The 12,242-nt window shown below is 47.2% G+C and overlaps 1 protein-coding gene across 8 annotated transcripts in view; it reads right to left on the bottom strand.

Annotated features, from left to right (window-relative positions):
- The window catches only part of PRRC2B (proline rich coiled-coil 2B), a 46,334-nt gene extending 35,379 nt beyond the window's left edge, over window positions 1-10,955 (bottom strand). For 4 of the 8 annotated variants that reach the window (XM_088065999.1, XM_088066002.1, XM_005527288.3 and 1 more), the window contains exon 1: window positions 10,780-10,943. The gene's annotated coding sequence lies outside the window, so the exon portion shown is untranslated. Of the gene's footprint in view, window positions 1-1,076; window positions 1,131-10,779 lie in introns of those variants that run through there. The other 4 variants (XM_014256281.2, XM_088066003.1, XM_088066001.1 and 1 more) reach the window with 4 other exon arrangements.
- Between the last annotated feature and the right edge of the window lie 1,287 nt (window positions 10,956-12,242).

Below are 12,242 nucleotides of genomic sequence, written 5' to 3' on the forward strand. Positions count from 1 at the left end.
TTAGATAAATGAAATTTACTTTCAACTCCTTCAATGCTCTGAAGATGTGAAGCACAGCTTTGTTCATGTGTTAGGTATGTGCTCCAAAGGAGAAAACAAGACCATGGAGAGGTGAAGCAATTTCCACAGTCATTGTGCAAAAAGGCTGCAGGAGCACTAAGCCAGGTCGGAGCTGCTGGACTGGCAGGACCTTGCTGCCTGTCCCTCCTGCCAGATGCAGATCCCAGCTACTCCAAGGGTGTATCAGCCAGGGAGATCACTCAGCACCCAGTTCACCCACAGCACTTCAAAGAGGCCACAGAGCCTCCCAAGGCTGGCACAACACTGCACTATCTTCCCATCACACAGTTAAGCAGGAAATCCAGGTAGTGATCACAAAGGCCTTCTAGTCTTGAAGAGCAAAGCCATTTCCGATAAAAATCGTGGTTCATTTAGAACTGAACTGCCAGCCTGCATGCTCATTATTAGCAGAGCTGGAACTAGAAGGCACATGCTGATGCTGACAAGTGAAAACTGACAGCCTCGGCAGAGCCTCTGACCTGTGCTCAGGGTCCCTGTGCCCGACAGCTGACCCTGAAGAAAGCAATATCCCCTGTTACAGAGAGATCATAAAAAAAATCAATCACCAGCATTACTGCAAGGTTTATCTTTGGGTTTACAGAGGTCTGTGGGGGAAAGACTTGCTATCAGCTTCAGCATGGAGGGCAGCTCTTCTCATTCTCAGGACTTGCAACGTCTCCTACTATATTCAGGGGACAGCACCAGACAGCAAAACAGCGAGCATCTGAGCAATCACAAAATACTGCAGTATGACCAGTTCCATTAGAGATCCCAGGATACAAAGAACTGCACCAACAGCACTTGAGCAGAGAGCTCCAATGTCCAGGCATACTCACGTCCACATCACACTATCTATATTGGGTCCACCTGGATCCAATTTTGGGGTATTGACCCTGACTAACTGCCTTTTAAAGGGGTAAATTCTAATCCAGAAAGCAACAGTGACATTTTAATGTCTTTAAGACATTAGACTTATAAGCATGCAAGTCTTGGAGCTACAGCAGGAATCTACTCACGTGAACACCTTGAGTTACTGGCACTGGTAACAACTGGAAACCCCTGAGCGGAAAACACAGCCACATGGAGGGACTCCTGAAAAACAGGATTGTCTGCAAAGCTCTTTGCAAATCTATGTATGCAGGAGGCTGGGCTGCTGGTATTTTATTCGCAAGACTTCAATGGAGCTTGAGTATCTGGAAGTCAGCCAGCCTTAGCTGAGCAGGGCAAACAGATTTATGAAAGGTAACACTCGTACTAGAAAATCTCTTCAGCTACTCACACAACACTGAGCTCTATAGCAAGTACAGTCCTGACTACTGCAGATCTTCACTCCTTGCTCATTTCACAGCAAAAGTCATCAACACAAAACAAATTAACAGGGTGGAGATTAACAGGGAAAAACACAAAAACTTCTGACATGTAATTTTATACAAATTGTTCAGAAACTCACAGGTTGGGAAAGCTAAACAGTACTTTCAGAAGAGAAAAGTGTCTGAAGTTATGTTAAACTGAAATACACTGTTGTTCCTAATGTTACCAGCAATGTGAAACCTTTTAAAAAGCATAGTATAGTTTTACAGGACATTAACTATGTTCACTCTTCTTTAAATACACACACACACTGGTCAATCCTACTTGTACTTCCATAGCTGAACATTTATTTATCTGTCAACACAGAGATACCACTACTTCTGGAACACATCCCTCCAAGAACCACCTATTTGTGAAACACTCACCACCTGCCTCAGTGATGAAAGATGCCACTGGCTGCCCTTGGGAGGGCTTTGGTGAGACATGTCATCACCTGCCCAGGACTTGCTGTCAGATGCACTTATGTCCTGCAGAAGCCCTGTCTGGGCCATGCAAGCCTAGCAAGGAAGGGAACAGATGAGCACTCAGTTCCCGGCAGAGATTGCTTAGTAAGGCAGGGAGCAACAGGAGAGTATCAGCATCCAAGTACAAAGTCAATGGGATTACTGCAGAAGAGCTGTGCAGCAGGCACAGGCTGTACCAAGAGTCTAAGCCACAAAAAAACAACAAAAAACCAAACTTGCTGTCATTCTACTGTATTACTTCCAGAGATGCCAAGATTTGCTGGTACACCTGAAAAAGGCCTTGCCAGGATCTAGATGTAACATCAAATGTAGTGCCAGAAAATTGCACCAAATCCTGACAGACAGGAAGAAGTAAGTCAGGACTCTGCAGTTCAAAGAAGAGATAACACACCTCATCACCAAGCTCCTGATTCACAAGAGGGACCCTCGCTTAGCTCAATAGGCATATTTGGTGGTACCAGTTCTTTTAATCCTGCACAATTCCCAGCTTCTCTCCATCTCCCATGAACCTTGGCTCAGGGAATGGGAGACCAGGATCACATCTGCCATGATTTGTTGCAGAGGTAGCTGTTAGCCAAGCAATACTGTTGGAAGTTGTCTCCCAGGAGGAGCCCTGCCTGCTGTCCAGCCCCATCCTCAGACCTCTAATCAAGCCTCCTGGGATGTGAAACATAGAGCAGGACTACGAAGAGGAGAGGCAGTCTTCTGGACAGTGGATCTATCACTAACTCCACACCGTGGAGCTCTACAGACAGCAGTAAAACACTACAGCAGAGAAGAGGTACAGAAAGGGCATATCCTGTCTGATGACCTGACTTCATTTTCTCAGTTCTGCCTTCACCAAGTTCACCTGCTGCCCCCCTCTTCTGAATGTACCAATGGGCTGGGAATCCCAACTACTGTCAGTGAATCACTGCAAATTCTAGAGAAAACAAGTCTTCATAATGTCAGGTTTGGCCTTAAAATACAGAAGCTTCATCTCTCTGCTAAACAGTTTTTCCAGTGCTGGGAAGGCAGGCAAGGCAAAGGCAGCCAGAGAGACTGGAACTGTAACTTACTGTAAAACTGATAAAGCAGACTGGAGTCTGGAGAATAGCTCAATTGTATTTACACAAAAACATTAATGAGTTCTGTGGTCCTTTCTGTGCAGGCTGGACGGACAATACCACACCCTGGAAAGGAGCCCTGACCTCCAGTAATTGAGGATGCAGACAAAGAAACAGTTCATCCTGAGGATGCAAGACTATGGCACAGAGCAAAAAAAATCCACTCAGAAGGCTGGTCCACAGCCCACAGAAAGTACTTATGAGATCCTGTGCTCATGAAACTCGCCCTCTTTTTCAAGCAAGAGAAAACCCAACGTGTGCAGTTAATTCTTTCCTAGAAAGGAGCATCTGTTTACAACAGCCCACCAGAGAGAGAAACAGCCAGTTTCTGCCCCACCATGCTGTAGAGAAGAAACTGGCCCACTGGTGCCCGCTTGCCAGGAAAGTATAACCTTATATATAAGCAACCCAAGAGGAAGTGCTGCAGGGCTTTCATAATCTGCAGGGAAGCAGGAAGGTGTCTCATGTGGAACAATCTGGAGGCATCAGCTACCAACATTAAACTCCTTACCCTCTCATCCAGGCCTGGAAGATGATAAAGGAGACAAGGCTCAGCACAAATTGAAGTAAAAGAGCCCATTTCTTTGCTGTTACACATTTCAGAGGCAAAACCCAGGGAGAAGATTGCAGCTCAGTTCAACAAGCATCACCTGTGGCCTCAACAGATCCCAATCCCAACCCCTCTGGTGCAAGAGGAAAGGGAAGTGACCTTGTGATGTCCACAAACTGCCTGCCCAACAAGGCTCATCCTGAAGTGCAAATCTTTACCCTTAAGAGTTGTACTTTCACTCTGGCTCCCCTACAACCAAGGGTCAGAGTTGAAGCACACGACTCTCTGCCATAGATTCTTGCCTTCCACTCTGCCGTGCTGAGGTTCCTCTGAGATCTCAGAGTCCAGGAGGAACACACAGATACAGCATCCTGCTCCCTCAACACTGAAACAAGGAGGCTGATCACAAGCAAGCAATATAAATCCAAATACAAAATAAATGCCTGGCATACTGCTCAGCTGGCAAAACTTGTTCAGAAAGCTCCTGGCAACATTCAGCTGATCTCTAAGGTAAATTGGGCATTTAGGTATCTGAGCAACAATAACAGACTGTGAGTAGCTGGTGGGGATTTCCTGATGGGTAACAGGACTGGCACTATCAGTACAAGTCAGAGGAATGGTTTGATCAACTAAGCCTGCAGACAGCAAGGAGTCCCAGAACTCAGATGCCTGCTTCAGCCACCCAAACCTGTGTGTCAAGACCCTCAGAGAAAATGCAGCTCTTTATCAGAAAGCAGTAATTTGCAAAGAAGAATCAAATGAGGAGGAAATGCACTGCAGCAACACCTGCCACGTCCAGAACACTCCCTTCCAGTGGAAAAGACTGTCCACTGCTACAGAAAGTGCACCTAATCCTGCCTACTGCTCCCGAGGAGCCCACAAGGGCAGGACACACCCACACAAGCACAAACTGTTCTCACGCACTGCACCACACCTTAGGTCTGACAGGTGAAAGTAAAGACTCTTCCATCACTAAAAATAAACACCACTGCACGTGAATGTCCCTTAGTCCTGATACTTCCGCCTACACAGACTATTAAAAGTCATCACAGCCATGATACCCATATAACCAGGTGAGACACAGCAAGACCAGCATAGGTGAAACACCTGTGCTGCCAGTGCCAGAACCCAAACATAAGGCTCCAAATCATTAGGTGTAGTTTATCTTGGAGAGCACTACCCATCCAAGGCCATCACTGGCCACTGGAGAATGCTTCTCTGTCAAACATTTCACAAATCCTTCACCAGGTCCCAAGCTCAGCAACTTACTCTATCTCTCAGAAGTGAACATAAATTTTATTGCAAACAATCAGAGAGAAAAGCAGAGATGTCACAGCTCCAAGAGATGAAATCAGAGAAAAGCTGGAAGTCCTTTGGGTTAACAGTCCTTTTTTCAGGAACAGAAACAGCTCTTTCCATACAAATGCCATCAGCTGTTGAGTAAGCTGCTCTGTTTTCTCTGCAGTCTCAAGAAGGATCACACTGGAATAGAGATGTGGATGTCATCTGTGCCAGATGAGCCTCACAACAAAATCTCGACTCTGGTAACACCTCTCCACTCTCTCAGGTTGTTTGCTGACTTTGGGGCCCTCAGCTCCCACTCAGGTTATGCACAGAAGGTTTTCTTTATGAAGAGGTAAAACCCAATGCTATTGATCATCAGGCAGCAGATGTCAATCCCTTGCTGCACAAACAAGGGAGAGGTTCCTTTACATCCCTGCTGAGCAGATCCCTCTGGCCTTGTTCCTCCCCAAGGCACTGCTGGGAGCTCCCCTGGCAGGTACATGCTGCAGGGTACAAAGCTGGCCTGGCAAGAGCTGAATAGCTCTTTATCAGATTCCTCCCAATTCCCACAGCCACATCAAGACTGATGCAGCTGGTTCAAGACATTAATAAGATGACAAGCAGTCCGGAGAAGCCTGCAGTTCACAAACACTGCAAAGGCTGAAGCTTCCAAGGAAGTCTTCCTCCAGGTTCCCCAATCTGAACAGCACTAGGGCAATGCAGCATTGCACAGCAATTCTCCGTACAGGAAGCCTATTCATGGGAGCCATTTGCAGGACAAATGAGTGCCAAGGATGTTAAGAGAAATGTGATGGGAAAGGGACACAGGTACAAAGAGATAAGAAAGCACCTTACATGTGTTGTGATTCAGTACTCTGAAGAAACAAGCTTTAGACAGCTTTAGGAAGCTTTAGCTTTTCTGGAGAGCTAAGCAACTCGGACTATGCCCAGGACATCTGGACTACGCTGAGCCACACAAGAAGTGAAAACAAATCACAGATGCTTTAATTTACATAGATATTTGCAGTGCATAACTGACAAGGTGTGTAAGCATCATCACTTCTATTTTCCAGATAGGAAAATGACACCGCAGAACTCCGCAGCTATGCTAAGTGGCAGAGCAAGAAATAGAGCCTTCCTCTCCCATTTTCTGGGGCTGAAAAGCACTCTCTGAATCACAATGCCTGCCTGACGCTGTGAGGCCAGCAGCAGCATGAAGCCCTGCTCCAGAGGAGCCCTGGGAGGAGCAGGTCCTTGCATGCTGGGATGGGGAATACCACAAACACCTCCTAAATGAACCACCCCATACACTGCTTTCACTGCAGTAGGATCACAGGCATCATTAGAGGCAACACTTAGCTCAGATGCAGAACACTAACACCAGAATAACACTCAAGATCATATGAATCTGGTTCTGAATGACAGTTTTTAAAGCTTGGTTATTTCAATAAAAGATAAAACCATAGTTATTATTGTAGCCAAAGAAGGAGCACCTCTTGAACATGTCCCTACTCCCCTGCCTGCTTCACAGCCCACTCCCAATTCTGAACAAGATCACTCGAGGCTTTTGTACAGTCTCCCAGCCCACATACAGGTAGGAAGAACTGAAGAACTCACCCTCCAGCAGAACTCTTCCAAAAAAATCACTATATTCCCACACAATAAGTGCCTGGGGGAGGCAAAGTTCCAGTGCAAGCTCTTCAAATCTGTCTCTATTCATTCCGTGGAGCACCATCACTACAATTCCCATTTAAATGTCTCAATGGCTACCAGGGCAGGATTCCTACACCAAACCTCTTCAATAAGGTTGCTAACTGCACCAATACTCAGTAGTTTACTCCTCTTAAGTGCTATGAAATCCAAAGGCTATTTAGGATGCTCCCAACAGCTAATTGAAGCCTGGCAGACATCTGAGATACTACAATCCAACAGAGTGGGCCTCTTGGCCAGATCCTGGATGGTTGTTAGCAAGTCATTCCTTTCTTCCTGGTTATTTTACCCAGTATTTCTTCACACTTAAACCTGGCTCAGCTGCCCATTTCAAACCTGATCATTATCTCTTCCCTTTCACCCAAGGTATGACTTTTCATCAGTCCCCCACAAATTAATACCTGCAGTCTCCTAAAGAAGGAAGAGTGAGCTCATTCCCCAGTTCCACCACTTCTCACCTTTTCACCCTTTCCAGCATACTAACACTCTCCTGAAAATTTAAGTGTTGGAATCAAAACACAGGCACTGTATTTTGGCTGCAAGTTAAATAACTCCCTGCAGAACTGCACATACACCTTCTGTCCCCACACATCCCACAGCACTGCAGGACAAGCAGCTTCACAACCAATGCCACAGGGAATTCCAGAACAACACAGGGTTACTAAAGCAGCCTCCAGTCCACTTTAGTTATTGTCCAAATGCTCCCAGATAAAAAACAGATCAGGATTTAACAGCTATACAGATCAGTATCTGAACAGCTTTGCTCTGAAATAAACACCTCCTAAGCTTCAACTGCTTTTGCAGTTTTTTTGTTACTTTTGCACAAGAAGTAAGTTTAGTGCATGAAGGGAACATCCTGAATTCTAGTTACAAGTTACTAACAGAACATGAGCCCAAGCTGTGTTTCAGTGAGGCTGAATATAATGCAATGTCCTGCTTTAGCCCCATTTTATCCTTGCAGGGGAAGAAAAAACTCCTTAACCAACACAGATGCGTGCAAAACCCACCCTCAGAGGGTGTTTTCCCTTTGGTAACGAAGTAACTTAATTTAAAGTTCGAAAAGGCTGATCTGTGAAAAGGCTGTGATGGGGAAGGCTGCAGCTCCCAGCCTTTACCTGTTTTCTGTGCTCTCACCTCATTGTCTGATACCTGACAGAACCACGGCTGTATTTCTTCTGCTCCAAATGAGAAATTAGTGATAAGGAGCTGTGAAATTATCGACCTATTAGGAGAATGAATCAGTGACACTCGTAAAGCAAAACCCACTTAACAAGGCAGGATGAGCTTAAGAGCAAGGTCTGATACTGAGACAACAGCACAGTGCCAAGCTGCAGAATAACTGAGGAATGTAGTGAAAATAAATAGGGAACCAAAAAGGTCCAGCCCTTGGAATAAACCCTCTCCTAAAGTTACCATCCTGTATCACTAAGTTTCTCCTGCTCATACTGCTTCTATTACTCCAAAATGAAAATACACAATTCTAAGTGGAAATGCCACTAGATCAAAATCTCTCTGTAGATTACCATCATAAATGAAAAAAAATTAATACAAAAGGTTTACTATTACTTTCAGCAGCATTTAAACCTAGCCCGGCTTGCCCCTAAATACTTTCAATTACTCAGGTAAGCACAGTGAAGGCCTTGAGCAAGAAGCACTCTTGAACAGGCAGGTAATTCTGTACTGGACCAGCTCACAGGCTGGACTGCACATCTCAGGGTCCTTGTTTTCCTCAGGCACACCTCAGGTGTGATCCCAGGAGAGGAGGCCACACACACACAGCACTGAGGGTTGTCTGTCCTGTACCATCACTCAGGTACCATGGGGAGCTGTGTCACACAAACACAGCCTTTAATACCACTACCTTTAGGAGGTTGTTCAAATAAATTAGCCTTTGAAGTCAGGCTTTACTCAAAGCTTTATTAAAAGGTTTTATTAAGATGTCACTATAAAGTGAAATAACTCTAATACAAAGTATTTAGGAATATTGCTCACTTATTGAAACAAAAATACTTTCAAACCCTGCATGTCCCTTCCAGCATCTTTAAGGACTGTTTACTTGCTTTTCCAGTTCCAGCCAGCTGGCTGAGCTGCCCTTTTAAGCTCTCATGCACACACAGAAAAAAAAAAAAATAATCTCAGAGTTCATCAAAAAAATGCACTGTAAGACCAAAGAAAAATAGTCCGAATTTAGAAAAAACAATGCACCAAGGCACTACATAGTGACAAATTTGGAAACTCACACCAAATAAGTGGTTTAATTTCTCCTTTTTTTAAGGAAGGCATCTATCAAATAATGTAAAAATTTGTTTTCTTAACAGTGGAGACTGCTGAAAGCATCCTCAAATGAGTGATACCTAGTTTACTCAACCATGCAGAAAAGCAGACCAGACGAACAAAATAAAAAAGGGAATCAACTTGTACTCAAGGCACTCAAAAAATACAGCTAACAGCAGATGTACTCACACTGGCTTGTGAAAACAACAAAGTAGCAACACTAAACAGTATCTGCAATTTTTCTGAGTATCATTTTTATCTGAACTTTTAAATTTTAACAAGAAAAACATCATGGGAGAGGTGTTGGTTATTGTAACCTCAAAACATTCTAACTAGGAAAAACTTCTTAAGCCAGAGACCCAAAAGAAACCATGATGAACCCACAAAGATCTCATGGACCACAGATAAGCTTCTGACAAAACTTAGGCTCATTTACAATGCTTCACTGGGAGTGAAAAATGCATGTAACTATCACATATTTTCAGTCAGAAATCAGCCTGAAAACATCACTTTCCATCCTCTCTTTAAATTCCACTTTCAGAATATGGTCTTAGCCTCCCTACCTCTTTCAGGTGACTTTACTCCCCAGTCTCTAGCTCAGAGCACTAGTTTTTGGAACATTGGGGTTTCACTACCCTAGTGTGCACTGAACATGGAAAAGGCAAGTACAAAAGTAACATCCTGGCCAGTTTATATCTGAGAAACCTACTCAGCAGGAGTTGATTCTCTAAACCTGGGCTCTCCAAGACAGGGACCAGCTATTTATCCACCATGGAAGAGCTCATTCCAGTGGAGGTCTCAAGTGAATCTGTAAGACAAGGCTTAACAAAACCAAAACTTCCACTGTAAACCTGGATTCAGTGCTAGAAGGAGTGGGATGCCTTCCCCCCTAGGAGATGATGCAGACACTGCAACGTGCTTACACTTTATACCTGTTCCTAGAAAGAAAGAAAACTACTGAATTCCTAAACGCTGATGTTTATTGTACCTTATAACCCCAAATACCAGTAACATCAATATAGATGATTCAGTGCATATCTCACCCTTTACACACCCAGAAGACAGAAACCAAACAAAACAACTTTCCTAACAAACCCCACAATTCCGAGTTCATTCAAACCCCTTAAGGGAACTTTCACTTTGGAGATGAGGGTTTTTTTTGTAAAGATAAAACCCTCCAAATTCACAACCAACACGACTAAAATCACCCCCCGGAGAAGATGCTCAGCACGTGTCCCAGGACCCGCATTAGGGTTTCCCCAGCTTGCAGCACTGCTGCCCCCACACAGAAATTAGAAACTCCTTCTTGAAAAAAAAAAAAAAAAAAAAAAAAAGCCTTAAAACATCTTTCCAAACCTACCAAACGAGCTCGCCCAGCGCACAAACTCCATCCTCGCTCCCCCCCGCCCCAGCTGCATTTCGGCCTCAGCGGCCCTTTTGTAGCTCCCGCACAATAACAAACCGGCCGAGCCTTCTGGATGCCACCCCCCCTCCCTTGTTTTGCTGAGACACACACACACACACGGCGCGACAAAAATATCTTTATGTCACACTCCAGACGACGAAAAAAAAAACAACCTGCCTTTGCGGCGAGGAGCCCCCCGCCCCAGCTGCACCCGCCGGGGAGCGCAGCGGGGCGGGGGCGGTTCGGCCCGGGGGGCCGGAGCCCGGACAAGGGGCCCCGAGCCCGGGCGGCCCCGCCAGCGCCACCGGGAATGGGCCCGGCCAGGCCCCGCGGCGGCCCCGTCCCCGCAAGGAGAAGGGGGGCGGTTCACACAATAAACACCGGAGGCTACAGCAGCGCGAAATCGAGGTGAGTCTCCCCCCGACCCGCCCGGGGGACCCGCCCGAGCCGGGAGGCCGCGGGGTGCCGCAGCCGCTGGCTCCGGCTCCATTTTAGCGCTGCCTCGTCCCACCTTCCCTCTCCTTCCCCTTCCTCCTCCCCCCCGGCCCCACTCACCGCCCCGAATATCCGCGGCCGCCGCCGCCGCCGGCCCCCGATACCCACCTGTGGTGGTGGTGGGGAGCCGGGGGTGCCTGCGGAGCCGGGTGCGGAGGACCGATGGGCGCGGGGCGCGGCGGATGGCGGCGGATTGCGCGGGGCGGCGGCGGCAGCTGCAGCCGATCCGGGCACTCGCTGCCTCCTCCTCCTCCCGTGCCGGCCCGGCCCCGCCGCGCAGCGCCACCTGCAGGGCGCCGCCGGCACCGCGGGGGCGGCGCTGAGGGGGAGCTCCCTCAGGGGGGACAGGAGCTGCTGGAGAGGGTCCTGCGGAGGCCACAGGGAGGATCTGGGGGCTGCAGCACCTCTCTGAGGAGGAGACACTGCGGGAGCTGGGCCGGGTATGTCTGGAGAAGGGGAGGCTGAGGGGGGATCTCAGCAATCCATGTAAATATCTCCCCGCTGAGTCCGAGGATGGTGTCAGACTCTCTTCAGTGCCCGGTGACAGGATGAGGAGCAATGGCCATAAACTGAAAGACAAAAAGTTCCCCCTCAACATGAGGAAGAACTTCTTTAGGTTGAGGGTGGCAGAGCTCTGGAACAGGTGCCCAGGGAGGGCGTGGAGTCTCCCGCTCTGGAGACATTCCAAACCCACCTGGGCACCTTCCTATGTCACCTGCTCCAGGTGACACTGCATTGTTCTCCAGAGGTCCCTTCCAACCTCAATTAATCTGTGATTCTGTGAGCTCCCCTCAGAGGCACACAGAGCTGCTGGAGTGGGTCCAGAGCGAGGGCAACAAGGATGATTGCAGCACTGGAGCATCTCTCTTTTAAGGCAGGGGTGGTCACTGCACGGTGCACAGCTACAACCACCCCAAGCTTGAACCCCCTGTGCCAGGGACGATGTCTCCAAGGGGGTACTGGAAGTTTTTTCCCTCACATTTTTATGATCCCAGAGCCATAGGGCAATGACAGGGACATGGGGTGATGACAGGACCATGAGGATTCCTGTCCAACCTGAGGGGTCCAGAAAACACCACTGAAGGCTTCCTGCTGTTGCCCCGTGGTTCCATGGGCAGCAGGTTCAAAGGCAACCTGGAGGAGCTGCCCCTTGGAAGGACTTCAGTCCAGAAATATCTTTTAATTTGTTCTCTCACTAAGGATGATGGAAACGAATGCAGTAGAGTGAGGCAGTCGTTCCTCTCCCAAAACACTCTACAGAGCCATAAAATGCCAATTGCTTCATCGGCAAACACAGTCCCTGCTTAGACAAAAAGAGCTTCAGGTCAACACAAACTGAGCAGCAGCACTGGCAAGAAATTTGTACTAAAGATAGTGTTGTAAAAGTTACTGCAAATTGCAGTTCCTCTTCCCAGTGGATCTTTTTTAGCTTTGGAGATGTAGTCTCCTTGCATCCAAGGACAGAACAGCCTCCCTTTAATTCTCCTTCCCTGTCCTATAAGACACACAGATGCCCGTCAGTG

Source organism: Pseudopodoces humilis, chromosome 22, assembly GCF_049639895.1.
Source record: "Pseudopodoces humilis isolate 2021_Gansu_Grassland_sample_001 chromosome 22, ASM4963989v1, whole genome shotgun sequence".
Lineage (NCBI taxonomy): Eukaryota > Metazoa > Chordata > Aves > Passeriformes > Paridae > Pseudopodoces > Pseudopodoces humilis.